The sequence below is a fragment of the Bombus flavifrons genome, chromosome 6 (assembly GCF_040668555.2).
Source record: "Bombus flavifrons isolate JBK064 chromosome 6, iyBomFlav1_principal, whole genome shotgun sequence".
In the NCBI taxonomy this organism is placed as follows: Eukaryota; Metazoa; Arthropoda; class Insecta; order Hymenoptera; family Apidae; genus Bombus; species Bombus flavifrons.
Window position 1 is genome coordinate 16413020 of NC_138447.1, and position 26939 is coordinate 16439958.

Here is a 26939-nt window from a genome sequence, read left to right on the forward strand (position 1 = left end):
TTCGTTTTTGATTTTGTCTATCAGCTCTGTTACCTTCTCCTGATGGAAGTCTCGCGATTGAAAGTTGTAAAGTTTCGCCGTTATGCTTATACAATACGATCCCCGTGTAATTGTCTACGGGCAACGAATATTGGATATTGAATATCGAATAAGAATGTTTCAGTCGGAAATATCTGTTCTCTATATAACGTTCCATTGCATGTTAGGTTAGGTTAAGAAAATAGAAATTCGTCAGTCCCGTCGAGGGTCTCTCGATGTACCAAAAATTTCACACTTCCGGTTCCACGGTAACAGGCGTGTAATCACAGTCAACCACGAAACGTGCGACTGTCACGATCGACAGGGACCGCTTGTACAGACGCCGCCACACGTATTTACATAGTTAGCGAACGTTCCTCGAGGCGCACTGCGCGTCTTCTCGTATAGGCGTGCGTGCACACGACCAGAGACTCTATTCACAGCGACGATCACGCGAGATCTCGAGAGACAAGCGAGATTAATCACGGGTACTGATATAACCTTTCTTAATTGGCAGCGTGTGACGTATCTATTAATGGCGAGCAGCGTCTAGGCGACCAGTTCCACATAGCCGATTCTCAAGATTAGGCAAAGCGAGGAGGGAAGACCCGAAGAGACGTGGAAAGAGAGAGTAAAAGCGTACGCGTGACACGGTGCTTGATACTCGGTGCTCAGGACGAAGCAGGCGACGAAACAGAACGAGGATAGTTACGTTCTGTCTACGTGGCGTTTCTTCCTGTCCGTGTGAGAGAGATGAAGAGATTGCACGAGAAAAATGGTATTCTCTGTTAACATGCCTGTTACCGCTCAGAAATTAATAGCGGCTTCTCTAATTGATACGTAGAATGACTGTTGGATGTCTCCCTCGATCTCCGTTGGCTTCTTGCTTGCTCTCCACCTACCTGTTTTCACATCTTCCCCCTTTATCTGTCCTCCACGATCGCCCGAATCCTCCTCTCTATCGCTCCCGACTCTTCTCTAGAACGTCTCGATGACTCTCGCTCGCACCATCGTCGTTCCACGGTTTTGTGCGTCCCTTTGCATGCCGCACTCACCTATACGATTCGAGAGAAGCTACATCGAGCGGGCGAGCGAGCCTCCAGCCGCGCGTGTTCACGCGAATCCTCGCGCCTTTCCACGTGTGTACCTCATACACACCTGTAGGTATTATATACGCCGAATCGGCGGCGATCGCGGCGGTATATTAAAAAGATAATCAGCCTGACTCCAGACAAGGACTCGCGATCGTCGAATTTCCCTGGCACTCCAAAGGAGTCGATATCACCGACGGAAATTCCTCGAGGATCACCTTCTTCCGCATTGATTCACGGACCGATATAACTCGGGCTCATTAAGGCCTCGACTCGAGCGCTCGATAACGACCGGGCTTCCACATATTCGCGTAATTAAAAATTATTCTTCGCCGTTGATAATTTGTTTCCATGTAACTGCTATTGAACGAGAAGCCAATATAGCGAGGCATCTCCATGGACTATAGCAGTTAGAGTATGTTTAATGTCTTTCGGTAGTAATGTCCAGTCATCTCGCTTCAGCTTCTATTTTCTTTTCTTTATGTTCGATCATCTACCTTCGGTATATCGCTTGAATATGTAATTACTATTAGCAAAGCAAACATCAAGGATGACCGTATATCCCATTACAGCGCTTGCTCGCGACACGTCAAGAGCACGGTAGCCAACTCGTAATAATTCATAATAATTCAGAATAATCAATAACGAATTTACAGCGTGTTCGAGTAGCTGGTCGCGTAACGTCGCTTTGACGACTTGTTCGAGGCCAACGCGAAGAACGGCCAACGATTCTTTATCCGGAGGCGACATCCGCGCCAGAAATAACGTCTCCCACGCTTCTCAGTATCCTTCTTTCACGGCGGGATCCACGAATTTCAGTGTGGATTTTTGGTTCGGATCATCGGGGAAACGAAATGGTTTGCTTACCTTTCGACATCCCCGCGGCAACGCACGCCTCTTTCATATTCCGCTCTCTTTCCTGGAATATGTCGTACTTTTACGAACCCGTTTGTATATATACATTCGGCCGGCACATGCTGCTTCGGCGTTGCAGCTTCACTGGAACGTCTCGTGAATCGTGGCCGTGCGGTGTCTTCTTGATTAACTGCCGCGCCAATAAGCCATCTCCCATAGGCTGTTTGCTCGTCACGGGATTTGTTTACAGATCGCGGTTGCCACATCCGATCGGTGGTCAATAATGGATCGTTTAACCATTTTTCGATATTGTATCGTCAAAGAACGTACAGAATTTCACAGAGAAGTTTGACTTTGATGTTTGCCGAGTAATCATTCCATAAATTAGAGGACGACCACGGCACGTCTTAAAATCGTATTTACTTTTGGTATCTAGAGAGTTGAAAACTGCTTCGATAAAGAACAAACTTTGTTATCGCAACAAGTTATCTAAAAAAACACTCAAGAATGTCTTAATAAAAGAATTACCGGCTGATTCGTGTCAGAACTATTATCGTCGTCGTAAAACAAATAGACTTTGCGTTTGTCGCGAAATATTCTTCCGTAGAATTTCAGCGACGATCGCAAGGATTACGATCACGAGGCGGTGCTCGGTTCGCCGCGTGATCGCAGCTTTCGTCGCTATTACTATCCATTTGCTCGTGCGACTAAACCGTGCGTGTGTACGCGCGCACAAAGCCTCCTTTTAAAGGCACGCGGATTTATACGGACTTTAAGAGCTCAGGCAACGCCTATAACGGCACGCTTTCCACATACAGAAGGACGCGGCGAGAGATGAAGAGCAATAAAGGGAAACAGCATCGTTCTGTCCACAAAGGGTGACTGATTCGATCCCTCGAACCCGGCAACGTTGACGCGCCTTCTTCGACCGCGGGTTTTACTTTTATTACCGCTGCTGGAACCGTAGTTCGATGTAAACGCGTGTGAAACGACGCTTTATTAGTTTATTTTTCGTGGTCCCCTTTTTGCTGGAACGCGCGACCGTATGTGCGGTTACTACCACCACCACCGCCGCCATCGTTGCTTTAAATCCTTCCGTCACGAGTGAAATCGCTGTTTAGCAACTAACCGCAGATTACAGGAGTGTTCTTTTAAGGCTTCTTCGGCTGGTTTGAATCTGTAAACGACCTACCTGCTTCCTTGTAAGAAGGGCTTTTTTAAGTCGATAGTCGGTGTTGAGGGTAGCGCAGTTCGGGCAGGAATGTTTTTGATCGTTCTGAATACTATATGGCGAGTTAGAGACAGGTTTTAACGCACGCAATCATAAATGAACGGATAAATATTAATTTATAAAAGAAAAATAAATTCCTCTAATACCGTTCCCTTGATTATTCCTACCTCCTTTTAATTAACCTAACGTCCTCACATAATATAACTCAATAGACACACATCCAAGTTTCGAGTTCAATAATATCCAGTCCTTCCGATAAACCTCCCGATTTTAATTCCTCCATAAAAGAACCGAAACTTCGATTCCAGCCATCACCAAAGCGCTCAACGACTTAACGAGAGAAGCTACAGGGACGTGGCATCGTGCAGCAGCTTCACGTTCGAAAAGGCATTCGTGGCTAATGCGATGATAAAGCCGTCTAATGCACGGTTACGGATACCTTATATAGGGAACGGCGTTTAATTAACATTTCCCGATGACTACGGAGAGCCGCGAACTGCGTCACGTCACTCTCGTTTGCGCTTTCGCATCGACGCTGTTGCTTAACCTTTCGATCCTTCATGCGCGCACCGTTAGAAAAACAAGTTTACGAACCATTAAGACGTTGCAGACTTTGATCAACGTTTTACCAGCAGCTCGTGGAACGCTTTGTGGATCCGTGTTTAAGATACCTTCGACTAAGAGACGCAGTGTCGTAACTGCGTGAGCTCGTCGCTTTTAGTAATGTCACTAGTAATCGGCCTCGTTAATGAATGACGAGCACGCCAATGAGCCGAGACATCTCTCGGCAATCAATGTCAATCAATTCGTGTTTCTTCTCGCGGTCGTGACTACGATACGACTTGCGGAACTATACTCGTGGAGAAGTTGATCGTGACTTTCAGACGACTACCGGAGTTACATTCGGCGAATAAATATTCTTTCAAACCGAGATACCTATGTCCGAATTCTTTCGCGAATAAGTTTTTGGCGATATCAACTACCGTCCATTCTTCTGCTTTATTCAAAGAAATTCCCCGAGGGATGGTCTCGACAAGCTGCTCCACAACGGAGAGGTTCGCGCGAGGGTGGAATCGAGGGCGGAGCCGAGGAGGAAAGGCGGTCATTGCGATGGGTTTCGGGCGAACGCGCGTCTGGCCCCGTCGTTAATCAACTAATTCGGCCGAATGTTAAATTGCACCGTCCGTGCTCGCGTCTATCTATCTGTCCGTCACGCTGTCCGTACACGTAATCGCGTGTCCGGTGATTATAGGACTCACTACCGATATCCACCACTTACACACCTGGAACCGAGCATTACAATAAGTACGTGGCCCGTGTTTCAAACTGGTCTCGACGATATCGCGCCTCCCAATTGCTCTCTTGAAATACATACATATACCTGGTATACAGACGAAATGCGAGACAGGCATAAAACAGCGTGGCACAGTTGCCCGCAAAGATCGACCAGAATCCAGGTTGGTAATTCACGGATCCACGAGGCGATGGATCGTAAATCTTCGGCATCGATTTCACCGGTTTTCGGCTAGACAAGCGACCGACACGCTGGCCGCGGCGAGACGGCCGCATTAAGCGGCGAGTTACAACTGTTAGAACACGGGAACAACTCCGCCGGGCCTCGCTCGGCCCTTTTTATGGTCCCTCGTGCTTCTCCGGTCGCCTAAAGCGGTTTTTGCCGCCTCGTTCGGAATTCAGGCCGCCCCACGCAAGCGACTGGCGCGAGCAAGATGATCGGAATATAGAGGAGGATTGAGGGAACAAGATGGAAAGAGGGCAGAAAGGAAAAGAAAGGATGCGTAAGGGAGAGGAAAAGAGACGAACAGTCATTACTCGTTGCTTTTTACACGGAATTCGGTCGAGACTCGCCACGGGACGCTTGGTGTTTCGTGCTCGTGCATACGCGAGAGGCGGCGACCAAACGGACCACCAAGAAAAAACGAGGCGTTAGTGAAAAATGTTGCGCCCCGCAACTGGATGCGATGCCAAAGCCTCGGGAAGCTACGAATTCTTCGGCGTGTACGTTTGTGTTGCGTTTCGTTAATTCTTTTGCTACGAGACCGCATAGTTCACTGGATAATTACTATGATCAACAAACGAGTTGTATCATTAATATTATGTATTTAGTCTTTAGTTTTACGACGATTTAGAAAGGAGATCATTAACGACGAAATAAATGCATTCGTATTTTCTACGCTTTTACGATCGCTTCTCCAAAAAAAAAAAAACGTCTTATTTAAACAAATCGTATTCTCCATTTTGGTTCGATTTTTTCTCGCAGAATCCTTATGCTTCGGAAGAACAACGAAAAAATAAATGTAAATTCGTTGTAACCTGTAACGGCCTAATTGAAGTTGTGGGCGTAGTACGATTAAATACGATTAAGAACAAAGACGATCAAAGATAAAATCTGTAACGAAAAAGATAACAGTAGAGCATCCCGTTAGTCGGCTTATATTTTGATTGCTCGATGCCTAATTTTTCAAGAGATCGATGTAAGCGTCGATGTTATTACAAATAGTGACATATCATCGTCTATCTAGTCTGGTTCTTCGAGAATCGAAATAGCTGTGGTGGAATTACAAAGGGAAGAATATAGTAACCGCTTGTTCCCGTGTGATTTCTCACGTTGTTGAACGTCGTTGGCCGCGCCGATCGTTGCGATATAACCAAACGTCGCCTCGAAAAACCCGTTAGCTTTTGCGGTGTACATGTCAGTCGATATCCCTGAAATAACAGGCTTGCTTCCGGTGATTCGACGATGTTTCAGCGTCGGACGGGGCGGCCGCAATCAATCGCAATTGCGATACTTTGAATGCAAAATTGTCGCTCGTTCGAGGCCCTGGTGTGCCGTTATGATTGACTTCTTCGGTTAGACCAGTCTGCACGAGCGTAACTTTTGAACCACGAGCTCGCCTAATGCCACGAAACCTATCCCCCAACGTCGGTGTTAGTTTGAATGCTGTGCTTCGAGAACAGATACGATCGATGATACGTGGCATTTCTTACCGTTTATCCCATTTTGCTCGATAAAATTAGTGGTTTCGAATGTGAAATGCCGTTTCGTAACCATTGACGTCACCGCAGTAAGATTCCAACCGATATACCAATATCAGAGATACCGAGATACCTATATCAAGGTATTTCGTATAAAACTAGAATTAAATCGTTCTTTTCTCGATTCCAACCGCAGTCAGATAAGAATTCTAACATTCAAACTTCCGTTCACATTAATTCACACCATTCACACTTGGAATCGCCCATTATATGATTTCCGATAGTCGAATCGGCGGACGCGCTCTTTCGTTCAACCATAATCCCCATAAATCTGTCACTCGCCGTTCCCATGCTTCGATTTTCCTAAAACACAGATATCCGATATCGCGATTCGACGAGCGACGTGGTAAAACGCGAGGAGGACAAGAGAAGGTGGACGGAACGTATTGTCGCCTAAAATATATTTCATTCCGCTTATCCGGTGCTCTTAACCGGTAATACCGTGCTCCACTTCGGATATATCACGGATTCAGCGACTTTCGCCTTTCGGCGGGGATAGGTCGGTACCGGAAGTCGGGCCCGGCGTACAGAGAACCCGCGGCGCGCTCCCGTAATCGACCGATCACCGGGGCCCACCAATGGAGAGACATTATTTCTCCGGCCCCTCGAAATAGGTCGTGTAAGTGCCTTCGTGGCCCACGTGGCCCCATGGCGGACACTTCCAGGTAGATATCGCTTCGAGACGAAAAAGGATCGATACATCATGGGACGGAGAAGAAAAGAAACGAACGAAGGGGTACAAAGCAGAGGAGGATGGTGGAACTTCGAAGCATTGAAAAGGGACGAACGACGAAGATAAAGACGGAAAGTAAAGCGAGATTCGAGAAGAAACAAAGAGATAGTACCTACCGAGGACGAGGAGAAACGAAAGAGTCTGCTATCGAACGCACGCCTCTATTCCTGCAACTCGCAGAGCCCCGTGTCACAGTTCGAGCAATGACGTTCGTTCCGGATTATTTATTGCCGTGAAAAATACTTCCAAGTGTTCCCCGTCTCTGCTTGGTTCAGCCCGCGATAAAAGACACAGCCTCTCGTCTCCTCTCTGTTTCACTTTGCTACGATCTTCGTATAGCCACACGACTCTCGGCTTTCATCCGCTTTCCTCTTTCATCCGAGGTACCCCTTATCTCAGCTTTGTTCCCTGCCGACGAGGAACCCTATTCGCCCACGTTCACCCTTGGGAATGGAACGACGGCCTCCGTTCTTCGAGAAAAGGGCAGCGTAGAGAGCGAAAAGGTAAGGGGACGACGCGAGCAGAAGGATATCGAAAGGAGCAAAGGTGGTCGTACCATTTCTTTCCTCCCTGATTCTACACCCTATTTTCTCCGTGGCAAGATACGGGAACCTCGTTCATGTCTAGAATCCTCGATTTCTTGTTCCTGCAGCTCGTCTCTGGATCGTTTGTACTTTTCCGTGTAGATAAATGCGCTTCGGTTATATTAGTCGGGAAATATCGTGCACCGTTCGAACTTTCACCTGCGTTGCTTCCACGCGAAACCTTTGATTCTGAGTATCGAGAACAAGTAGTAACCGACCTTCTACCACCGACTGTAAGAAGAGGTTCGGTTCTTATCGTACCTCTTATGTACCACTTACTTTCGATTGTGTGGTTGAAAGAATTCGTTTTACTCGTTATGTTCGTTTTATTCGGAGCAAGAATCGAGAACATTTGACAAGGTCGCTGTTGAGATTGCTTTCCCATTCGCGTGGGTGGTCTCCGACGATGACTAGCCACAGTGTTTTACGAATAATCACGTAGCCGTGGTGAAAAAAAAAGCACACACACAGGCGTCACAGCTTTCTGAATCATTGGCATCGATATGCAGTCACGCGTGGCTCTCAGCACACGCGCGAATCCTTTATTAAAAAGGAATATTACGAATGCTGTTCACGCTTCTCTCTCTCTTCCTGCGTCTGGTTCGATCGGTATTTCGTGGAGAGGCGTGAATGCTTTCTCTGGTACGCGCGTGCCTGCGGCTAACCTCACGGCCGAAAAACCTGTTCGCCGGGGACTTCCTCGTTCGGATCCTTGAGCGGTGATTTCTTAGGAAACGAACGTCGTGAAGCCAAACTTCTTTCCTACGTTTGATACGATGTACACGAAGTGTCCGGATCGTGACAGACTCTTCGTTAGTGCAACACTAGGGATCCGTTAAAATGTTCTTACATCGAGGTTTGAAGAGTTCGCGTGAGCGAGTGAAATCTCTTTTCTTGCTTGGAGATGAGGTATAAGAAACAGTCAGGAAGCTTGAGTTAAATTTCCGATGATGTAGCTAAGAGAAATTCTGCGATAAAAATCGACGTATCGATGATTAGAAAGTTTGGCATAGATTTGCGAAGGTCATCGAGATATACGAAGATACTAAATGAATTGCGTTGTAATATAGCTCTTAATACTAGCGAACACCATCGTTCTGCGTTCTACCTCTCGATCCTTATTCGGAAATCGATCAACAGTCGAAGAAAGATTCCAGGAACGATCTACCGACTGTTGTTTCTTTTAGTCGAACCGAAAGAAAATTGCAAATCAAACGTCGTATTACAACTCGAAAATGTCGGCGATCTGGTTCGCGGGAATGTAATCGACGTATTAACCCCATCGAAATATCTCTTTCGAGTAACCGGACGAATCCGTGACCGCCGATCACGCCAGGGATTACTGTCGGACAGAGCAAATCGGACTGCTTCGGCGTGGACGTGATTCGTATAACGTGCGAACAAGTCGCAGAATCGTTGCGCCGCTCCCTTTTTCGCGCGTGTCCCAACCTGAGATACAACAACCAGGATTAGCGTCAAACTAGAGACTTTACGCCAGCTGATAAAGCCTCCGACTCTGTTTTCTTCTATGCCGTTCCTTTTATCCTTCTTCTCCCCCATCTAAGTTCGCTCGTTCCACGATGTACAATTTACGACATATTTTTTGGCTTGTCACACCTGGGCCTCGTTCTGCCTGATAATCCCCACGCCGACGAGTTTCTGACTTTGCATTTTTATTCAATGCGATCACCGACTGGTACGGCTTGTGCGTAAATTCTCCAATTATGATTTCGCTCGTTCTGTTTGTTCTTCGTTCGATTCAAACTATAATTCGTACATTTTCCTCTAACTTGAAGGCTATTTGTTCTGCTTCGATTATTATTAAACATTTTTATCAACTTGACGATATTTTCTACTTAGCTGGGAATGGAGAATAGCTACGCTTGCTTTCTAGTATATTAATATATTAATATTGAAATATCGATGTATCTTCTACAAAAATATTATAACGCGGAATTATTTCAACATAAAATAGTATTAGCATATTTTCCAAATACCTAACGTCGAAATCTTAAAGAATCTCGAGAGAAGAAAATTATGCGGTAACTCTACGAAGACAAATGAACTGACATTGCCAACACTTTGCGACATCTCAAGAGATCAATCATGAAACATAATTCGTTTTGTTTTCTTTCCCCTCGCTTTCCTATAACAAGCTCGACCGCGTATCTTAATTGAGCTATCCCATCGAGGGAACTAATTGTACGAAGTCAAACAGGTTTAACAAAGCTTGTCCAAAGATCGTTATCGATCGACTGCAATTCTGATCAATTGGCGTGCCGTTTAACGAGCGTACTCGTCGCCGTGCAAACGTCTCGAATCGCTGGGTCCCGCCCCCGAGCTCGCGGGGGTGAACGTTATCTGGCAACGCGCAATCCGTTCCGGATATCCTGTCGAAATAATCGTAGAATCAGTGACACGAACTGCGAGGTCAGACTTCTCTGGCCGGAAACGAGCGTTGGAGGCCACAGACGAGTCGTTCTCGCACGCAGATAATATCTCGCTGACAAAGTGTCGTGATCGTCGACCACCACAGATCTTCTGTAATTAAGGGATAATAACGATCAAACAAGAAAATATCGTATTCCAAGTACATGGTTGAACTTTATGACGTTGAAAAAAGGCCATCGTAATCGGTGCAGATTTGAGAGATTGGAAATTGCGGATGATGACGCGATAAGCTGATTGCGAAACACTGTGTTTTAAATTGCCAAGTTTGCTGGAAATTATGTGGAGCTCTTCTGTAATAGCCTATGTATTCGTAATCATGTGGACTGTCGTCGTAACTGTTGAAAATATTAATTTATTTCTTTTTTTTTTTTTAGTTAAATGGAATTATATTTTGATATATAATAATAAATTTTAGATATGGGAAGACCTCCGAGGGCAAATATCCACGTCTCGTATTAGAATTCCGAAGAGTTCGTACCAGAAATCTAAATAGCACAAGATTTCACGGAGTTAAAATACAAAAGCGTGACACAATGGAAGCGAGAAATTACACGACCAAGACTGTGCATAAAAAAGCGAATGAAAATTTATGCGATTCCTCGGAACAAGCACAGTCACGCAAGCATTCGTTAGCATGGTCGCGAGCATCGTAGAGATAGCGCCAGGCAAACGAGCAAATCTGCCTAAATTGTTAACGACAGGAACACAGATATCGACGTTGGTAAAGGAATTAAGATTTTATCTCTAGTTAATTCCATAAATCGGTCTAATTAAGTCGAACGAGCGTCGAGGCTCGATAAGAACGCGGATAATGTCCGACCGGATGCAATTGATCTTTTTCGTACTTTCAATCTCCCCTCTTCATTCGCTTTCCTCGTGGGAGCTCGCCTCGAGAAAGTCACCGGAGGAAGAAAATCCACGTTCGATCGCGATACACAATTAGCTGTTTGTCAGAGGGGAATCCTCGGTGGCCACTATACAAAAGGGCAGAACCTTCGACATCTGCTTTCGGCGTACCACAATACGGACAACTATCTGGAACAACGCGGCAAAGCAACGCGTTCCTTGATCCAATATTTCATTGGTTTGTGCGTGCACAATAGGGGGACGATCCAACGGAGGCAAGGTAATTTGTTGACAAAGACGAATAAATCGGGGTAATCGAAATATGAGATAGTATTTCCTGGGTTATTTGATTGGTTGTCGATGCCGGTGAAAGTCGATAAAATGTTCGAAAGTTTCGTGGTTACCGGGAAATAGATTGTCGCGGGATTGGTATTTTAATTAAAAATTGCGTTACAGACGTAAGAGTTAATTAAGCGAGCGGGAGAGGGAAATGATTTACTCGAAAGATTAAAAGAAACTGAAAATACATCGTTAAATTTGATTGTAAATAGTTTGCATCGAGCTGCGAGAGTTATATCACACCACTTTACGAAAATAATGAACATAGTAGCTCCGATGTTGATTCCCACTTCTCCCTCCCCCCAAAAAATTGTAACTATTGCTTCTAGCTAAAATAAGAACAAATATCGATTTGTACAAATAAATTGTTGTATAACGCACACGATATCGGAGCAAAGTGAAAAGAAAAGAAAAGGGAGCAGAAAATTTGGAGGAAATTCAAAGGGAACCTACCAAGATCCGCGTTTCAGAGGTTTATCCTCGGAATCAGAAATTCCCTCGCCGCGTTTGCCGCCCGCGCGTATCTCGTCGCGCCATCGGAATATATCAGCCACGAACGAATAATGCCACTCCATCAAGTAGTAGAACGCGCGCGTACGCTTGGTCGCGCGGCTCTTAAAGCGTCGTTAAAGACACGATCACATGGGTTTTTCTCGCCGGTAAACCGGAGGAGGGATTTTTCTGCTAGATCTCGTGACTTGTACTACCGCAGGGGAAACATTTCCTTCTTAAGCCGTCAATAGGCACCGACACGTCGTCGCCGGTGGCTCGAGGTGGCCCGGAGGGAGGCTAGTTTGCTACATCCGATCTGGAAAGAGCAAAAACACGTCTTTTTAACGCGGCCACGAAAGCGATGCTTGGCCGGCCGAACAAAACGAGCACGAGCCAAGGCGGATTCGGAATATCGAACGAGCGAAAACGCTTTGTAGAAGCCGTGCGCGCGGTCCCCGAGTTCCGAGAAAACGAGATCGAGAGGAGATCTCACGGCGCTCGACGGCCAGTCCGCTCGTTTCCTCTTCTGCCTCTTCCTCTCTTTCTCCGTTCGGCCGCGAAGTACCACGACATCCCAACGACGTGTCTTCACGTCGTTCATCTCCGTGTCGTTCTAGGATTCGCACGATCCTTCCTCAATCGCCGACAGATTCGTCCTGATCCTCTACTCTCCCTTTCCCTTTATCTCTCCGCATCTGTCCACCATAGCGGCCCTTAAGTGTCGACGTTTCGACCGACGTAACAGCGGTGCTGGACACGAGGAACGCGAAGGGACAGAATGAAAAAAAGAGGAAGGGGGCACCGGCTCCCGATCGCGATGCGACGACGATCCATCGTTGAAGGTCGTTCTTCAAGGACTGCACTCGCAGAGTCTTTTCCCGCGCGCGAGAAACCCGCAAGAAAGGTGGATCAAATTGGCTATTCGCGAAACAACAGAGTAATCTTCGACGGAGATATCGAAGTTGTAAGCGATTCTTGCTAATTCATCGTGTCTTTGCTCGTTCGATGATTCGAAGGAAATGTATCGATTTCTTTGTCCACTATTCGCCAACGGTTTCGCCGTGAAATTTCGCGAGTACTCCGAAACAAAGGTACACCAGCTTCGGAAAGAAATTGATAGTTAATCGTGCATATCGAAATTTACTCCATCTTTAGCTCCTAGAAATGAATCGAGGTACATCAAGTTATTTTTCCAACGTACGATACCCGAGTCCCCGTTAAAATCAGGTTCAGAAATAGAGATTTATCGAATTGTTCTCTATTAACCAGAAATATCAGACATTTTACTCGTTAAAAAGTTTCAAAATATCCAACGAACTAGCAAATTGTAAGAGCTGGCTGCTGGATATTAAAAATTTATGAAAAGACTAAAATTACGATAAGAACATAAAACCGTCGTTAGATATCGAGTGGTTCGGTCGTTGCGAAAGCATCATTCGTCATTCAGCGAGCTCGCACGATCAATGTTCTCCTTGGAACAATGAGATTCCCATGGCGTCACTGATCGGACTGCGTCCCCTGGATATTACGCGCGATGATAGTTGTGAAACGGACGCACGGATAATAGTTTAGCACAGTGGAAATCGCCTGGCAGCGGTTCACACCATGACTACATGTGAATCGCATCTAACGCGGACACACCTGCGTGTACACGGTCTACGTACCGGTGCCTTTCACGCATTAATGATAATGACACGAAACCTCGATGAAGGACAGACTGGTTTCACGCTCGGAATTCTGAAACGTGCCGGAGATTTATTGCCTCCACTTCGCGCTCGCTGCGCTCACGTGTTAATTCGCTGCATTCTCGAAGACGACGACGACTACGACTACGACGACGACAAAGAACAAGAAGAAGGGGAAGAAGAAGCGTACACACTATACACATACAGTTTTGACTAAGGGGAAAAGCACGAGGATGAACGTCGTCGGAGGATTCCATCCTCCTTCGCGCCGCTATAAATTCTCCCTTTCGATTCTCGGAATCTGGAATTTATTAATGCCGCGCGAAGGCGAAGTGAAACTTCCACGATCGCCATCCGTCGAGGGAATGCACACGGAGAAGAAGAGGGAAACCGCGTGGACTGGTTCTATGAACCGATTCCGGTCTTTTGTTGCCTCTCACTTCTGTTATATTGCATCGATAAGTTCTTTTTAGCTCGATGATCGCATGTGTCGTTCGTTAGCTGATTTAATTTTAAAATTAAATTTGACAAATAGTTTTGCGTGTTATCAACCCCATAAATGAAGAAGCAAAAAATTAGAATAATATTAACGGACATTACTAATTGAAATTTATCACTTTATTTGTTATTATTTATTATCGTCGCGTTGCAACAAACAAATTTACACAAGCAAGTTAGTTGCTTCTTGAACGTACGTATATACGTGCAATAATGAAAATTGAGAGATTTACGATATGTCGAGTCTCATACAAGTTCATAGGCTTTACGTTTCGAACTTTATTGCATCTCGTATCATACCGAAAGGCTATTGTTTGAATATCTCTATTCAACGTTAAACCTGACACACGAGTTTATTGCTCCAGTTCTAGCAATTCGTTTAAGGAGTGACAACTCGATAACATCGTCGTTCCCACTCGAACATAGACGACTGTATCGAGTTTAGAATCATCATAACGAATGGTCGGATACTCCGGCCGTTCTGGGAATCTAGAAAACACGGCTGGTTCTTCGGTATACTTATGTCGTTCAAGCACACAAAGAGCGCAATAGGTGCGCGTGCACGGCGCTTTGTTATCGTTCTAAGTAAATGCGAAAAAATGTAGCGTCGGGTTTACAAAAGTGAATCACTCGAAAAATGAAAGAGCCGCGCGCGCCACGGCCCCTTCGTAAAAGACCTCAAACACACGCCTATGTGTGTTCACCCGAGGGAAAGCCTCGACGCGAGTCGAAAACTTCGTAAAACGCCTCGTGTGTTCGTAGCAAACGAACGACCTATATTCCGTCGCAAACTACCATGTACCAACTACGATGTTGTATCTTTTTTTCCCTTCTAAAAAAGTTATCCTGTAAACGAACCAGTTAATCGATCTCACGAGACCGCCTCCGTATGATCTGCTTTGACAAGGACGAGTCGAGTTTTTTAGGTTAAGTGTCCTTTCGAAGCGCACGCCCTCGACTAAACAGCTTCTTTCGCTTTGACGACGTTCGTGCAGTCAACAGGGTTACTTTTGCTCTTTTTCGAACAGCCGAAAACGGATTCGCGAGACTACGTATCGACCCTCGTTCTAAGATCGAGCGTCGACATGGACCATATGTGTAGTAGCTGGATTCACGTTTTCTCGAGTCTCTCCAAGCACGTGCTCTGAAAACCATTCTGTGCCGTATTTGTCGCGAGAAACTGCTCGACTAAGTTCGACTGGAGGCTTCATCGAGCACACGCACACGCATGAATCCCGTCAGACTCGTTGAACGCGTGGTTTGCGCACGTCTATCAGCTTCGAGGGGTTAAGAAACCCAGCTTCTTCCTTTTTTTCCTTCTAAATTGAGGATACTTAGGATCGCGAGTGTTACCCCGAAATGTTGGTCAGGAAACACATCTCGAAAGGGTTCCGTTTAGATCTCTTTGGATCTCCTCGAGACACGATCGTCGCATTTAGGCAGATGAAAGGTTACGGTTAAGGTTGATTTGTTCGTTGCCAGCCGTGTTATCGTTCCATTAAGAATTATTATTTATCGCAGGCACGGAATTAACCGTGTGGATAAAAAAACCGGCTGCCACCGGATGGGAACAGGTCCCTCGATCGACGGAAAACGTGACTTTGTCCCTGTCGCTGGCTGACTCGTAATTAACGACGCGCGGTAAAGATCGAGATAATGTACGAGACGCGCCGTGGCTAGACCGCCAGTTTGTAATAACATAGAAACCACTTAGTTTTTTCCTTGGTGCCGGTGAAAGCCGCCCTCCCTGTAATTTTTCACTTGCGCCTTCGGCATTGACCCCTTTTTTGGACGACGTTTCCTCTTCCGCGACGCTTTTTCACTTATTTTTAGCGGAACGTGGAGCGTTCGCAGGGAACCCAAGTGCTGGCGTTTTCGACGCTTTAAAAGCGAGCAACATGGAACAATCTGTTAGAAATTTTATTATTCCGTGCGACTACTAATCCACAGAGGTTGAAACTACATATAACTAGCCACCAGTTTGTTTCAAATGTGATTCTTACAGACACGACAAAATAAAGTTTGTACGTTTATCTCTTTTCCAATTCTAGTTATTCGTCGCAACTTTTATCTTTCCAATTCAAAATTCAATTCTCGAGGGTCCTCGATGGATAAGTAATAAAATTAAAAAGTATTCAGAGAAAAGATCTGTTTATCTTCTAAGTAGCTCAAATATAAAAAGCAAATTTAACCATAACAAAGTTCCTGAGAATCTACCCTTAGAGCCTCATTCAGCCATTTCTCTGTTACCCCGAAGCGCTTCATCTGCCGATTATTACTATACCTAATAACGATCGGTGAATCTCTAATGGGTTCGTGCGACGTGGAAACTTCGAGTAAACGATTCGCCATGTTCGACGCTAATTCGTCGTCTCCTGTTCGTTATAGGGGGAGGTTCCGTCTGTTTTCGTCTCGGGCGGGATATTAAGTGAACCGACGAGAAGTGGAAATCTCGATACACGCACGTGCCAGGATCGATAAATCACGAGGCGTGGCGTGGCCGGTCGTTGGTGCACTTAGCCGGCATCTAATCTATTATTGAGAGTGTCATTCTAGCTGGGCGGCGCTAATGCGAGCCCACCGCCCGTTTAAATGTCAGCCCGATATTTCGAGTGTACCCCGAGCCCATGACGGGATGCGCACCGATGGTCCCTGATTTATTTCCCTCGATGAGATCGAATGGATGTGTGACACGTCCCGGATGAGCACTTAACGCGATACCAGTTCCACGTTGCCCCTCTATGGTCTTCGAGGCCTCTTCTTGCGTCTTTGCACGGCATTCCATGAATGGCCGTCGAGAGGACATGTGTTTGCCTATTATCTCCTAAGTGGATGAAAATCATTGGGTGTTATTTGATTTCAGTTAGGAAATTCTTCGTAATCCTTGGATTAGTAAGAGTTTAGTCGATGATAATCGTGTCGTGGTAGTTCGAGCAATATGTACATTCATTGTACGTATTGGTAGTAACTATAGAATTATATTAATACGATTTTTAATATATGAGCGTGAAAACAGATAAGGTTACGATTATTTTCACGAAATTCTACACAGCTAGTCAGTGATACCGATCGACATGAGTTATTCGTGTATTACACAGCCAGTTTCCTCTACTATAATCAGACAGCGCGACGCGTATCAAACACGTTCTCTCATCCTATCATTTTTCATTCGACGAAAGTAGTATAATCAACACGCCATGAGACTCTGCCATAATAGCGAATGCAAATTACAAGCTGCTTCACCGTTTATCAAGAGTGAGCGCCTCATACGGGCGCCGTATTCATTGCTTTATCAAACACGAATATTTTGTACTCGCATATGTACATATGTGTATACACTATACATACATTCTACCATCGTGTGCTTCTCTTTCCATAAAACTACATCGAGCTACAGACTACTAGCAATACCATCAACCTTCTCTTCTTTATTCCGTTATTTCCACGAAAAAGAAGGTCGAAATATTCAAAAGAACGAATCACCCACGTTATTTATAGTTGGCAGCGGTTGGATTCGTAATTTCCATTCTCCAGCGGTCCGATAAGTAGTTCGAGCAGCGATTTCGTAGCAGCGACGCACGGGGAAACGTATAAAATCGGGGCCTGGCCCGATAACTAGTCGGCGTTTCCGTCGCATGTTTTCTCTTGGAGGCGACAATTTATTACGTGTTGCTCGAAAGTGAACGTTCCTATGAGCGGCAATGGGTGTAATTTGTATGCATGCCTTCGCGCCAGCAAAAAGTCGATATCGGCTGGCTGCACCGTTGAAAACTTGTCTTCGATAACGATTCCTAATAACATCGGAGATGCCGCGCGACACCGCGTCACCGCCGATCACTGCGAAGCGGATTTGGCTCACGCGCGCTTCCGCCGTGTTGGTGAAAGCCTCGTCCACGCAAACGTTGTTATCCTGTTTGCACCTTAAACATCATACGCTCATTAGATCCGACAATGGGGAAACTAACCGGTCGATCGACTCGCAATACGGCCGATCGATGTCCTTGCGTCTTGTTTGGTTATCCATCAATTATATACGGTTTAACAAGAAGTTGCTTATCTGCTGACGCGATCTAGTTTTCTGATCGAATAAGTTGGCCCAAGTTTGGCTAACGGAGCATAGTTGACGAGTGGTTGGTTAGCTTGAGGATTTTCAATGAATAGTAATTTATTGGAAGAAAGGCTATTGATCGAAGCTATTTATCGCGTGAAAATGAATTTTCTAGGCTGAATATTAAACTCAATAGGAATGCTTTCTATTATAATTTGGATGACTAGTACGAGAGTGGTTTTATAACTCGAATTTAAAGGGTCACGATCGGAAGATGATTGTACATTCTTATATATAGATGTAGAACGATTAATACGTGTAATTATTATAACATTCTAGCTATCTTTCAAGATGGACTATTATATTTCTACGATCAATACATTCTTCTGCGATATTTTCAATATTCTAAGCGCTACTGATACCATAAAGAAAATATTACAAAATGCTCGAAGTCCGCGAAGACACGGAAAGCATTGCATTTTCTACGAATTCACAGCAAGTTACTAATATTTCTTGCAACGTTACGCAGCCTATCGGCTTCGCATCCGCGATCTCACAGACTCTCGTTTGAAAGCCAGTAAAAGGAATTTCCCCTTTGTGCAAATGTGCATATGATCGTTCGTGCGGAAGAGTTCTCTGTGTATAGTGACTTCGGTTAATAACGTCAGGGCAATACGTAATACACCTATGACATTTCTATGCATTAACGCGTCCGTCATCTCGAATCGAGCTCGTCGAGGGAGCCGCGTCGATAAACGAGAACATCTCCACGTTCCACAGCTGTGCTCGATGAAAGGATAGAGGTGCGAAAGGCGATGCAACGATGCACCGTGGTCAATAATAAATCAATGAGTAATTAAAGGCTAACGGTACGGAGCAAATGAGCCTACGCTGACCACTAGCTCGGACCCGGAACGGGATTCTCTTGCTACTCTCACTCCAACGCGCCCAGCATTTCGCTGATGTACGAATGATTTCATCACGGATTATCCATCATCGCTTTGCCTAGCGGTGAGATGTTTGATGATGCCGCGATTTCTTGAACGCTTTTCGGACGTACTGTTGTTGCGCCAGCAACAAACAACTAGCTGTAACGGAAACGTTGCTCGATTTATTCCAATCTCTGCACGTTCACCGTAGCCCTACCGATGTTGTTGATTGAGCGGGGAAGAAGAATGCTCTATTACCGGCAAATAAGAACGTTGGAACGGAATTGAGAATGTTAAAGTTTCTTTCATAGAAGGTATTCCTATCTGGTGTTTTTTTCTTTTTTTTTCTTTTTTTTTTAATGAAAATGAAGAGGGAACCTTTGTTTAAAGTATCAGGATAGGAAAGAGAATTGAAGTTTCGGGTATTATAAGCATTGGTACGTTGAATAAAAATAAATGAAGTATTTATCAAACTTTCAGAATATGGAAACAAGCTTCTGTTATCAAAAGTGTTAAAATTTTAGATCAGGAAGAAATCTTCGTTATACTATTACATGAATCTCGCAGAATGTTAAAAAGAAATTGCGAACTTTAGAGTTTCTGAATATTTAATTTCTTGAATTAAATTTAATTGGAGTACTTATCGAGATTTTAATATGCCAAAAAGAAATTGAAGATTTTAAAGCCCTTGATGATATCGATATCTGATTTCATAAAGCAAAACAAATCGGAGTCTTTATCAAACTCCTAACAAGCCTCGTCGATTATCCATACTCAGTTTTGCTCGTATTTAATAACAATGATTATTCGACGATTATGACTCGTGTAATCTTTGTATAGCCGTGCATAATGACTGCGACTTAACACAAAGTATCATCCAACGCGTATGCAAGTGAACACACGTTACGCGACGATTGCGTAATAGTGTTTAAGTGTGCAATATGTTGGTAATTTGCATGTAATAAGCCCACCGTGTCGTAACGCGTGGCACAATGCACGATCAACAGCATATATTCCTAACTAACCGAGGGAGTTGTTACCGCGAATAATAAACAAGTCTATCGGCGACTTCGAATTTACCCCATAAACAATCTTTCCGCGCAGTCGGTCGAACATAATGCACGGTCGAGATGACGCGACAAGATACCACCCAATAAATTTCCTTATACGTAATTTTCTGAGTCGCGTATCTTCGCGTATCAGCGTAATATAAACAGAATTAACTATAAATAAATAAATAATATCGATAATCGTCAACGATTTTTACAATCGTCAATAATAACACGACACCGCGTGCTTAATTGAAGACGCGTAATATGAACGTTCGGAGAGTAGAAACGTAAACATACACTGGATTCGAGAAGTGTTATGTATGTTGATACGGGACTGATTTTTTCTACGTAATTTAACTTTCAACTTTAAAGAATAATATTTTAGCTGCAAATTTCTATCGTCTTCATCGTACAATATAATTTTTATATCATTGCCACTATTATAATTGTTATAGTATGTCAATCTGATTATTTCTTGAGATATTTGTTATTCAAGTAAAAATTACTGTATCATGAGGCCATATTTTGTATTCTTTAGTCATATAGGTACATTGTCGTAGAACAATAAATTCTTGGAGAGCATCTGAATGAATGTAAACATTTCGGAATAAGTTAATCTAATAACAAAAAGTAGATACTGTTGCATTTAAGAAAAACGAAATTTTCGTTCATTGTAAAATATCTTATTTGGTATACAGTAACTTTTACTGAATATAAATAATACTTTCAACTAGTGAACAGATGAAAAGATATACGTGAATATCGTAACATTAACACGTTCGCTTCATATTAGTTATAATTTACAATGCTGTATGTTAGCAGACATCAACGATACAATAGCTATCTCGATATTGTCTTTATATGCATGTTTAATACGTATTTGTACGAAATATTTGTTGTGCCTTATGTTAATATTTGTTGTGAAATATGTGTCTTACATTTGTCTGACATACGTCATGCACATAACCTAAAAACCCGCGTCAACTCAAATCCATAACTCTAATTGCATCATACGTAGCGAACGTATTAAACAGTCACAAATTAAATAAATATTCATACCTGTAGCACTCTCGCTGCATCCAAATCACGATGTCCCATCACAAAGACCATACATTCAGCTTCTCTGCATCGGTCAGAACACCAAACACACAAAACGCGTAGCTGCCACAAACATACAAAAATAACATTTTTTACACGTCGACCTAGCAATTTTCCCGGTTATACCGTGTCACAATAACTCGTCAATTTGTATAGCAGTACTTGGCAACGACATTTTATCCGTATTCATGGTGCACGTTCGCGCGAGTTCCACCGCAATTACACGCCCCTCGTTTCGTCCCAATTTCCATTTCCAGCGTGCTCCATTAATCGCGGGCGCGAATTAATCCGAACGTATGTACAGAGGGCGCGAATTAATCCGAACGTATAGAGGGCGCGGCGGATTGTGTCGAAATTGCCGCGAAGAAAGCCGAGCCGAAACTGTCGCGAAGAAAGCCGAGTCGAAATTGCCGCGAAGAAAGCCGAGTCGAAATACAAGTGTCGTGACACGAAAATCGGTAAACCGACATGCAATCATCGACATTTCGTACTACGAATCGTACTAGCTACCGAGCTTCTTTACTCCCAAACAACGCGAAACGTTAACGCGGTTACTCGCACCAATCGACAAGTTTAATTACACGTAATTCCAAGCGCTTCTCGCGAGGTTAGTGCGCCACGTTTGTGCTAGTTTTCACGCCTTCAGAGTTACGCAGCATCATCGTAAACATCGACATGCTGGAAAACAGATACAATTTCCTGGTTCTCTACGTCATCTCGCAGGTTTGTTATTTCCTTCATTGGTTAAACTGCTACTTTTAATAATGAAACGAAGTTAATTTATATATCTTAATAATTAATATCAAAAGGGTGGTTATTTTCTATCTTTAGTGTGTTATACATATGAATTTCCACAAATATTAGTACTTAGTATTAGTAATTAGTATCCGTAACGGTGATACCAACATTGTAAGTCAGGAAAACTGTAGACATTAGTCGATTGTGCTATAGAATCTCAAAAATAGATACAAAGTCTAAAAATATTTGGTACATACATAGAATCCTCGTGTCGCAATTTAAGTTTCAATACAAATCGAAGAATTCGAACGTAGAATAAAAGTATACGAAAGCAAGTAAGACCTCCGAGAAAATACAAGTCGAGCAACTCTCATCAGAAATTTATGACAAAAAATCTGAACAACTTCCGAGTCAATTTCTTCCACACGACGATTCTTGCAAATTAGCCGCGTTCGACTAACAAGACGCGTTCACGTAGCAAGAAACTCTCGCCGCCCGGAGCAAGGGAATGCACTTATCTGAAAGAAAAAGCAAAACACAGGATCACGCGAACAATCGGCAAGTTCGACTTCGAACCATTCGTTGATAAAATCCGTTTCTTCTATCGTGGTCAGGGATCGTAGCGATCGGTTGATCGATCGATCTACGATCACGATCGAGCGCGATATCGTCGAAGCTCAATGCAAACGATCGATCGGTCGACCGTCGAACGATTTCACCTCTCATGACTATGTACTTCTCTCCGTATTCTCTCGACGACCCTTTCGTACATTGAGGATGCGCGTCGACAGCGATTAACTGTAACTGACTATCCAACGTTGAAAGAAAGCAAACGATTTCTATGAGAAAGAAACTCACAGAATATTCGAAAGGACGCGTTCTTTCCGTGTCGATGTTCCCAGACCGAATTTCCGTCAATCATTGTTCCGCATTCCGGTGCATTCACTCTCGTGGGAGTGGTTTAACATTCGAGCTCACTGGCTCTTATTCCGCTCGAGTTCGAGAATAATAGAGGTCTCGCGAACGACCTCGAGGCTGCGATCTCGAACGGTTCTCCTGCGATTACGCGGTACAACGCTGACCGTCTTCTAGAGGAAATATCGGGCCTCGTACCAGAGAAGATCAGCGAGGAATGCTTTCTTGCAAAAATCCAAGCGTTAATTATACCCTATAGGCTTAAACCTAGTGTTATAAGGTACACTCTTGTTCGTGAGTATTAACTGTATTAAGACATCTGCTTCGCGAAACAGATTAGGTATCGAGGAAACGATTAAACGTTTTCATTAGAATTTGATATTTATACCAGGATAGCGATCCAAAGTACAATTTATAAAATAACAAAAATTTATAAAAATCGTTAAAGTAGTTAGACGAAAATTAAATGCTGATTCCTAGTTTAAATTCTACCGAAAATATTTATAACGCAGCAGGTGTAGGTGAGTTTAAGAATTTTAGAATTTAATTTTATTATAAGGAGAATTAACGATTTTTATAATTTCTTCCTAGGAATCGCGACAAAATGATAATGATAAAAAAGTGAACGGCCAATCTGTTTCAACGAACGCTCCAATCTTCCACCACAGTTACACCAAAAATGGCAAAAAGGTGGAGTTCACCGACCTCTGAATTCAACGATTAATCGAACCTTGCCTGATACTTCAGCCGTCAGTCTTGGTAACGAGTAACGTTTGGCGATTCTCGGAATCGCGATTGGCATGGAAAACTAATTAAGACGCGATTAGCCGAACGTAGCAGGAGCATCATGATCGATTAGCCAACCGATAAGGGTTCGTGGTTCGCGGCGCAACCTTAATTAGCGTACGCTCTGGTTCGATTTCTTTCTCTCTTTCCCTTTCGAAGGCCGTTGCACTAATAAGCGCGTGCTCCTCTTCTCTTCGTGACCGTTTCTCGCGAAGGTGGTCCGGCAAAGTCGCTAGTAGGCAAGCGTAAAAAGCAGGCCTATGAATCAACGGTGCTTAAGAATCGTTAGAGCTCCATTGACCGGTCGGTGGTGGCAAGAAAGCGAGAGCGAGGCGGCTCGCCTACGTGCACATATAAGTCTCGGACAATGCGTAGCTAAACCGTTTAATAGCGATAACAGTTTCTCTGCCGCGAATTACTTCCACCGCACATCGTCGTCAACACGCAAAAACGTTGGGAAGAAAGGCGAGAACTTCGATCAGAGAAACAAAGTTGTTCGAGATCTTGTTCGCGTTCGACGTATATGAAAATCGTCTTACGTGTGTCTCGCTGAAAGAAGAAGACTTAAGCCTACGCAGCCATTGTGATCAGGGAAGTGGAGGAATATAAATGAATCCGCAAGTGGATAGAATTCTATAACATGAGCACGATAAAGTGTTGTATTTTCGTTATTATTCGTGATTTTTCCATAAACGATGGCTTTAAACGAGAAAATTGTCGGGTGCTGCGAAATGGCTTAAACGAGTATAAACAAAGTGCTTAAAATGTTTGCATTTTATCAGTTATTTATTGGAGTTTAGTGAAATCTGAAAGGCTCGAAAGTTTCTGTAATATTAGGAAATAATTGGGTACTATGAAAAGGCTTAAACGAGTATAATATGGTTAGAATGTTTATATGTATTTTGCCAGTCATTTACTGGAGTTTAGTAGAGCAGGCGAAATGTTGAATAGCTTGCATAATAAGTATTTGAGAAATTGTTCGGTAGTATTTGAAGGCTTAAGTGAATATAATATGATTAAAATGTTTGTGTTTTATCGGTGTTATATTAGAATCTAGTGGAGCAGATGGAATACTAAAAAGTTCTTACAACTTGTAAATGGAAAAATGTTAGGTACTACAAAAAGGTTTAAATCAGTGTAATACCGTTTCGACGTTTTGTATTTTACCTGTTGTTTATTATAGCTTAGTAGAGCAAATGAAATGTTACAAAGTTTTCGTAAGATTCGGAAAGAACATGATGTATCTTTTATAGTAAGTTGAGTAAAAAACACTGGTTTGAGCATTGATTTGTTGACCGTTGTTAACAAACTTTACTTTGACTTTTTTAAAGTTTGTTTCCTCGTGATGGAAGTTCCTTTGGAAACTGCACAGGATTATGTATAAAGAGATGTAACAAAAAGTATAAACGGCGGGTAGTACAAAACTCCGGAAATTTCCAGGCTTAATAACTAATTTAGGGGGAAAACGTGCTTAAACAGTCGTTCTTTAAAGTTGCATTGTGTTCAAAGTTGTTTCTTTTCGCTGTTGCACTTTCTTTTCCCCTGTAGCTACGAGGTTTATTAAATCGATAGAAGACAACAAACTCGATAATTCAAGATACAAGTAGACAGGAGATTACGAAATTTAGAATCGTAATCTGATTCTCGCTAGGAAATTAAAGATCTAATCTAGACTCGTAATCTATCTAAAAAATTATAAATCACATCACTTATCACACATCATTTGTCATCAGATAAATGGGCAGAGAATATTTCTTTTAATCATAGCTCGAAACCACAAATAGATAGGTCAACAGGCGCAATAACAGGCGTGTACGTGGCCGATTGCCAGTAGGAAGATTGCACATGAACGTTGATTGCGCGAGGGTAGATTAGACATTCCACTGCACCCCCATAGTGAAGGCAGGAACACGATATGACACAATACAATGCGGCATTAACGACCTTGATGAATTATAACGCGCATATTCTCCCCGTTCAAATTTCCGACATACGTATCATGGTTTAATTTAACCATCGTACTTTACCATATCGAGAAACTATTTTTCAAGACAGATCAAATTAAGAGCTTAAATACGAATCTTGGGAGTAACAAAAAGTATAGTCATATTATCAAATATATTTTGTTTATAATAAACTATCTATAAGAGAGAATGATCAACGATATAATTGCATTTCTTCTTCGCGTAATATCTGATATATCGGGTTTTCTAATTTCACGATTACAGACTATCAAAACTCTTGATTAAGAGGTCGGTAATGATCACGTTTAACTAGCATCGTTTCGTTCTAAAAATTCGTACACAAAAGATTCGATCTCAGGTTCCGTTGCTGGTGGTTCGATCAGAGGGCTAGTGATACAAGTGGTAGGTAATTATAATAGACATTGATTATCCGTCGGATTATTTATGAGAATTTTATGTATAAGCCTGAAAGTCGAGCCAGTCGAACCAGGCCCGTTGAATGCGTGTTTCGACGCTACTATGCGCGTACAACGGTCAGGATGGAACGCAAGAGGAAGAAGGAAGGAAAGGTAGCTCGGAGAAAAAGCTGAAGAACGAGGCACGAGCCACGCCTTCCTCGAGATATACGGTATTTAAAGTCGTCGTCCCTCTAGCCTAGAAACGATCTGTTCGCATCGGTGGGAAATCTTTCTCGCCAGTTAGATTCCCGCCGGCGCCATTTTTAATTAGTCTCGATTGTCGATAATCGGTAATTTAAACTCCTCTCCTGGCATTCGTCGTGATTGCACATCGTTACGATCTATCTGGAGATCGATACTCTGTGTCGTGATTTCGTCTGTGTTTCTAATTCGATTTTAGCAATCGATTGGTCTCCAAGGATACGCAAGATATTCCAACTAGTGGTCCAGCTTAATTACTAACCTTGAAAGAGAAATATTCGTTTTTTAATACCATTGAAATTGTATACATGTAAAGTATTTTTTGTATCATCGCACTAATGGAAATATTTAGGTAGGACATTCTGTTTGCTGTGATTGGATATGTTCGGTATTGGATTAACGACAGAATTTATCAAAGATGAAGGAACATCGATATCTCTAGATATTGCTAGAAAGCGTTCTTAATTATGTGTTTTGAGCTGTTTGTACGCGTAAACTTTCAGGTCAGAAATAAAGAAGCGAAAGATAAATCGCAGTACGTAGAAGATCCGATATTCTTAGGAGTGTAAGAGCCATCTCTATTTATAATTTAAGTAGTACCATCATTTCAAACGTCTGCCATGAGTAACGTGTGTGGCCCATAGAAAATACACGCGACGGTTAAAAATAAATGTTCTTGCAGTAAGCGTTAATAACTCAATTAATGAAACGATAATTGAAAAATACTGATATAGCCTCGTATCTGTTTGCAGAAACACAATTGTAATTACTTTCGACAGGGCCGTGTCGCATGATCGTTCGAAAACATAGCCTCGGCCTCGCGGGAGCGCTAATTAACTGTTTAAAATGATCGTCACGAAACTGGGGGTAATC

The 26939-nt window shown here is 43.3% G+C and overlaps 1 long non-coding RNA gene across 7 annotated transcripts in view; it reads right to left on the reverse strand.

The window, feature by feature from the left end:
• The window catches only part of LOC138181155 (uncharacterized), a 263147-nt gene extending 241851 nt beyond the window's left edge, over nucleotides 1–21296 (reverse strand). For all 7 annotated transcript variants that reach the window (XR_011173453.1, XR_011173451.1, XR_011173456.1 and 4 more), the window contains exon 1: nucleotides 20966–21296. This is a non-coding gene — a long non-coding RNA (uncharacterized LOC138181155). The remainder of the gene's footprint in view (nucleotides 1–20965) is intronic.
• Nucleotides 21297–26939: the final 5643 nt, after the last annotated feature.